Genomic DNA, 7,430 nt, shown 5'->3' with positions numbered 1-7,430 from the left:
TACAGTGCTTCCGCACACACATCCATCTGTGTTCTGTCACGCTTATCCCAAGTAGGGTCACAAAGGTGCTGGTATCTATCTCAGGCTGTCTATGTATGGACAGGTCGCCAGTCCATTGTGGGGCAATGCATATATATACATATATAAAAAAAAACATATATATAACAACTCAAGTCTCTCTCTTTTTTTTTTTTAACAGTGTCCTGTCTGACAATGTGGCAATAAGAATAATTCCCTTGATGCCAAAAAGAGCCCAACAGATTTTACTTTCACAGGTGGAGCAGTAGGGCTGTCGCCTTAGGGTTCAGCTTGATTCATGCATATAAATTGCTTTATTATAATTATGCAGGGGGTTTTACGGATTATATGGACACTGCAATGTAAGTAGAACAGAAGAGGAAAAACAGAAAAAAAAGGAGTAAAGATGAAAGAAAGAGGAGATAAAAGGGAGATAATGATAAAACATTTTCAGTCTGCTTCATTACCTGCAAAGAGATGTAAAAAGAACAGCACAACCAACAGACATCAAGTCTCTTCTTTAACAGGATTAGTGCACATGGTATTAAAGAGGTATTAATATAAATAGGTATTTAAATATATAGTGATTGCACAGGGTATTAAATATATATAGCTTATTGCACAGGGTATTAAACGGTGATTGCACATTAGTTATTGCACAAGTTATCGTAGTTATAGTGCCATATTGTAAATATACAATATATATACTATATATATTGTATTATTATACAATATAATAGTCATACCACTACCTCACCGTTGTTCCTTACCTACTACACTTTAATGTTAAAGTAAATCCACCTGTATATAAGCGTGCTATGCTCCAGCATCAGCGTGTGGTACGGCAGCTGCTCTGCTGCAGACAGGAAAGCTCTGCAGAGAGTAGTGAAGGCTGCACAGAGGACTGTTGGAGTCAACCTCCCCACCACCACAGACATCTACACCTCCAGATGCAGGAAAAGGGCCTCCTGCATCATGAAGGACCCCACTCACCCAGCACACTCACTTTTTGTCCCGCTACCCTCAGGCAGGAGGCTGCGAAGCATCAAATGCAGGACAACCAGACTGAGAAACAGCTTCATACCAGAAGCTGTGAGACTCTCAAACTGTCCCTAACAATAACTTGGTCACTTCAACCCCTAACCACCCCAATGACACTGTATTTGCAGTTTACACTCAGACGCTTTAAAATGTTGCACTACTAAATATATCTTCCCACGCTGCTACATTACTCATACTTCATCCATCCTGTACATTCCTATTAATATACATTTTATTTTCTACTTCTTGTTTTTATATATCTGTAAATATTTTTTCTATTTATATAATTTGATCTTGTAGCTAGCACAATTTGATCTTGTAGCTAGTTTTTATAATTTATTTTTTATATTCGGATGTAACTGGGGCCGTGACTCTCAATTTCGTTCTACCTCATGTAACACGTGATGTGAATGACAATAAAGTCTCTTGAATCTTGAATCTGGATTGTACATATGTCACCTCAAACCTCTGTGCTACTTACCTTGTATTTTTTTTAATCTTTTTATTTTTTATTTCTTATTTTTATTTTATTTTGTTCTTCACTGTGTGCAATACATGTACACTTGCACCTTAATCCTTATTTATCTTGATATACTGTATATACCTGGATATACTGTATATATATATATATATATATATATATATATATATATATATATATATATATATATATATTGTTTATTCTTCTTAATGCACCTTTTTTCTCCTTGTTTGCACCTTCTTTAACTACTATGCCAATATGTGACGAGTGAATTTCTCCACTGAGATCAATAAAGCCCATCTAATTTAACCTAATATAATCTAAAGTCTGACAGCAGCAGGGTTGGCAGCAGGGTTGAGGCCCACCGCCGTAGTGGTCTTCTCATCAGAGACGACAATGACCAGAACTACAGAGAGGAGGTGGAGCAGCTGGTGGACTGATGCAAAGATAACAGCCTGATCCTGAACGTGGAGAAGATGGAGGAGATTATCTTGGACTTCAGGAAGAACCGGCCTAACCACGCTCCACTGCTCATCAACAGCTCAGCTGTAGAGTTGGTCAGCAGCACTAAATTTCTGGGGGTGCACATCACAGACATCCTCACCTGGAATGTAAACACCACCTCACTGGTCAAAAGGGCACAAAAGCGTATGTTCCTCCTGGGGAGGATGAGGAGAGCCCACCTGCCGCAGCCCATCCTCTCGACCTTCTCAAGAAGCACCATAGAGAGCGTTCTGACAAGATTTCTCACTGTGTGGTTTAGAGGCTGCAGCGCCTCAGGCTGGACGAAAAATGTGAAGAGTAAAGAGCACAGCAGAGGCGATCATTGAGGCTCCTCTTCCCTCCATAAAAAACATTTCATCCCAGCGCTCCATTCTCCCTGCTGCCCTCTGGGAAGAGGCTTTGAAGAGATTCTTCCCCACTGCCATCAGGCAGCTGAACTGTTGAGAAAACTCTAAATCATGTTACAAACTCTGCATCACACTGACAACACCAAACCAAAAACACTGCGTAATTGAACCATATATTTTTTAATGCTCTGAACTTCCATATCAATGTGTTTTTTTGCACCGTTTTTTTCCTCCCACACTTTTTCCATTTGATCACTGCTGCACATTAAGAAATGGAAATGTCTTGAAAGCTGTACAAAACGAAATTCAGTTTTGTAAAAACTCTGTGTATACAAAATGACAATAAAAGTTGTCTAAGTCGAAGTCTCAGAATGACCTGCGGTAGCGCTCCTTTTGAACACCTGTTAGACAAAAAAAAAATTGCTGCTGTCTATTTAAAGTTCAGCATGGAAACTAATCTAGAAGTTTCCACATAACCGTCCTCAATCAGAACATTTATGCTCATCATGCTCACGTCTTCCAATTGAAGGGAGATGAAATGCCACTTACTGCAAACCCTTGATGGTGGAACGTACGGGGTTCACACTGTAGGGCCCAGTATATGGAACTGGCACACGTCATTTAAGCACTTGATTAAAATATGAAACAAAAAATGGAGGGGATTTTTCATGGTGCAGAGTTTCTGCAATTTTCTGATGAATCTGTTTTAACAAACCTGACTCAACCAATAAGGTCATTATCTAAGATTCATAGAGCCTAAATATTACATAAGGTTGCTATGATCGGTTTACGAATCTGACCCACATGCAGAGATAACCACTCAGAGAACAAGTTTAACAGGTTTATTCAAGGAGTATGGGAGTAGGATCTGGTACTCAGAGAGCTGATGACCCAGAACTAGAAGTGAGAAGGGAAGTTCAGTGGTTAGTTCAGGTTCTGTGGGATTCTTGGAAGCTCTGAGATTTTGCAACGTAGAGAACTCACGTTTGAGGAGGGCCTTGTTAGTCCTTGAATCCAGACTGTGTGGTAAATCCAGAGAAGGGTGCACACGTTGGAGGGCGGACAGGTTTGACAAGTATTGGACCCAGAGGAGTAATGGAGAGGACTGTCACTCAGATTTCCCAGATTTGGGTACTTGAATGGAACATGAGGAGGTTTACCCCTGCTCAGTGAAACTCAGTTTTTTCCTTCCAGGGGAGAGAAGGTGGAGGAATCCAGTAACACAGGAAAGCTTCCTGCCGAAGAGCAAAGACAAAAACTCGTTAGACTCAGAGAAACAAAGCTAGGTTAGACTCAACTAAACTCAGCTTGGCTAGAGTACCCAAAACTGGCAAAGCACTCTGGCGCCGAGGTAGTGACAGTCCACTGCTCAAATACTCCTCCAGATAATGATCCAATGACAGCAAGGACAGGGCACCTCCAGCTGGTGGAAAACGGAGACACACAAACAGACTACACAAACTGGATTCCTAACAAAGGTAGAAATCTCGCCATGTAATTCAGGTTTGAAACCCTAGAAACAGATCTACATGTTACAAGGCATTACTGCTCAACAACTTAGGTTTGAAACCCCCTGCTTTAAAATGTCAAAACTACACCTTTAGAATGAGATATGATCATGGGCGTAGGTTTGCATAGGGAGCATAGGGACATGTCCCTACCAAAATTTTGGACGGACCCATTTGTCCCTACCAATAATTGGATGTAAACAACATGTTTATAATTTACTATACAGCAGCCGCTTCTTTTCCTCTCGCAGCTTCTCTGCCTGGTAGCTGCAGCTGCCTGCTCTTTCCTGTCCCTTTCACATAGCAGCGCATCAACTGTGCTGCGCGGTTTAACTCTCTGATTATTCTGCCTTAAGTTCCGCCTTCTCTCTTTCTGATTGCGTGTTTTCTAGTCTGTATGTGCGCGCGCGCGGGCGCTTGGAGCGCAAAAAAAAAGACGCTAAAATAAATTTATATTGGGCTACGAAACTAGTCCGAATTAAAACAAAACTTATTATCTAAGCTAAAACAGGCGAAAGCTTCTGATTGGAGTTCTGTAAAGAAGCAGGAGAGAGTTTTATTGATTTGTGGAACTTGAGAAATGTAGGACGTTAGGATTTCTTTTATTTTATCTTTTAATCAGAAACGTTTAAACGTTTCCTTTGGAGGAGTTCTGGATGGAGAATATTGACAGACAAAAACTTTTTTTCATCCTAGGTCCTATCCTGTTCTCTCTTTATTAGGTCCCGCTCGGATCCATACTTGGAAAACATGGGATTTTTTTGCATTGCTATGCAGATGATAGTCAAATTTAAAGTATGTCCCTCTTAAAAAGAAAGAAGTCCACTCTATCACTGCCTTAATCAAGTGTCTTGATGACATAAAGTCCTGGATGTCTCTGAACTTTTTACATTTTAATTAAAGAAAGACTGAAGTGACTGTCTTTGATTAAACCACTGGAATAAATCTGGGCTCTTTGGTCCAGCATATCAAATCAATCATCACTAAATCAGAGGTACTGAAAGTGGTTTCAGGTCTGAATTGTGCCAGCCAAATCAGGGCAGTTGTTACAGTAAACCAAGTTTTTATCGTTTGAGACAGCTGGCCAAAATTAAGCCAATTCTTTTAAGTCCACAGTTGGAAATGGAAATCCATGCCTTTGTTACCAATAGGCTGGATTATTGCAATGCCCTCTGTGCACATAGAAGTATGACCACATGTCCCCATTTTGGCCTCACTCCACTGTCTGCCCATATGTTTTGGAGTTTTATACATGTTAAAATGCTTTTATTTGTTTTTAAATCCCTGAATGGGCTCGCCCCAGCCTGCCCCTCTGTGCTTCTGCATCCTTATAGACCTACTCGCTCTACCCGCTGGTCAGCTGCTCCTGTTGCAGCTTCAAAGCACTGAAATGTCCTGCCTTAGTGCATCAGACAGGCCTCTTCTCTGAAAAATTTTAAACCTCTTGTCAAAACCCACCTTTCTATTTGGCTTTTAACACCTAGCAAGAATATTTTTTATATATATACTATATTTTTTAATCAAATGTATCTTTTATTCGATTGATATTTTACCCAATTTTATTTATTTGATTTAGTGGATGTTATTTTTACAGCTTTCTTTTTCCTTTCTGCTGTTTAGTTTTTTTTATCTGTACTGTTTTAGTTATTTATTTATTTGTTCATTTTCTCTTAGGTACAGCAATTTGGTCAGCTGTGGTTGTTTTTAAGTACTTAAAAAATAAAATTGGAGTAGATTTGAAAAAATTTATATCAACATATACACCTTTTCTAAAGGGTGAATACATGTTACATTAGCTAAATAAATATCTTTTTTACAACCTTTTGAAAGCCTCACTTCAAATTTCAACTTATTAATTTTACTGCTAATATTTGTCCGTATTTATAATATTTTGCACGGTGTTATTATCACCGTAGCATAATATTTGGTGTTTCCATTTACTCTGCTGAAAAGCAGCATCTGTGGGTTTTGTTTCCTCTTACAGGAAACAGTTTTTTTTTTCTTCTAAGATAATGCTTACAAACCTCCATAGTGGGGCTTTTCATGTGCTGTGGTATCTTAAACTTGTATTTGCACACAGTTTGGTTGTTGGAGTAGTTTTTACTAAAATGTTAAATTCTTCATGGTGAAATGTGCATCATAGCTTATTAACAAACTACAAAAATGCATATTGTATTATTATTTCTATGGATTTTGAAAGAAAGAAAGTTAATTAAAAACACAACGCCTCTTCTCATCATCTGTTTCTTTTTTTCTAGCTCACTTCTACAGAATCTGATTAGGCCATATCACATTTTAGAAAAACTCCAACTTACTGCACGTCATCCTGTACCAAACCCAAATACCATAGAAAAGAAAATATTTTCCTTGATATTGAATAATGTTGTGAATATGACGTTTGTAAATTGCTCACTATAATTCTAACAAAAGGTATATATTTATATTTAAATCTGCTAACCGGAGACCTTTACCTACAGAAAGTTAAGATTCCTCAGGAACATTTTCAAAGACAGTCATTAAAAGATATCTTTATAATGACCTGTTAAATACACTTGCAGCCACTAGCTCTGTCCCACTTACTGACTGGTTCTTTTTTTGTAAAAATCCTTGCATTTACACTTTTGCATAGTTGGATAATCCAGGCCCAGAACGTTTAGAGACTGTAAAGAGTTTAGCTCCAATCGTTGCATTCTCAGCTCCACATACTAACGGGGGCCCAAGACCTGTTGAACAAGATGATCTGGATTATCCACCTTTGCATATCTTGGATATTAGTACTGTTGCTAGCAATATTGTCCTTCAGCAAAAGGGCCCTGGGTTGCAATTTCAGCCTGGAGTCTTCAGGCTTGTGGTAAACATGTACTCCTATGTGTGCATGGGTTTTCATTAGGAACTCTAGCTTCCTCCCACAGTCACAACATTAAATATGATGCTAATGTGTGTGTGTTTTTTTTAATTAAAAATTGTGTCTGCATTTGAGTGGGAATACATGGTTTCTTGTTCATTTTGTCTCCATGTGGCCCTATAATTGTTCACTTACTGCTGGAAACTGCAAGGATAAAAGCCGGTGGGCCTACACACACACACACACATTATATATATATATATATATATATATGTATATATACACACACAAGATTGGATGACTGTACCTGGACCACTCACTTTTGCACCGCCTGCAGCTGGTACAAAATGCAGCTGCCCGTCTCTATACTGGCACACGTAAACGTGACCACATATCACCGGTCCTAGCTTTGCTGCGTTTGCTCCCAGTTGCTTTTAAAAAAGATTTGTATGTTATTGTTGTTTTTAAAGCTCGTAATGGCCTAGCCCCTGAGTATCTGACTGAGCTATTCAAAATCCATGCTCCTGCCAGAACACTGAGATCCTCAAATCAGCTGCTACTGGCCACACGTAAAACCAGACTTAAAAACCCAAAGGTGACCGGCCTTTGTGGCAGCGGCACTGAGGCTCTGGAACAACCTGCCCTGCCACATTCGATCTGCAGGATCTTTTACAGGTTTTTAAACC

The sequence above is a fragment of the Cyprinodon tularosa genome, unplaced genomic scaffold (assembly GCF_016077235.1).
Source record: "Cyprinodon tularosa strain WSP-4 unplaced genomic scaffold, ASM1607723v1 ctg503, whole genome shotgun sequence".
Taxonomy (NCBI): Eukaryota; Metazoa; Chordata; class Actinopteri; order Cyprinodontiformes; family Cyprinodontidae; genus Cyprinodon; species Cyprinodon tularosa.
Note: the sequence above shows the minus strand (reverse complement) of the source record.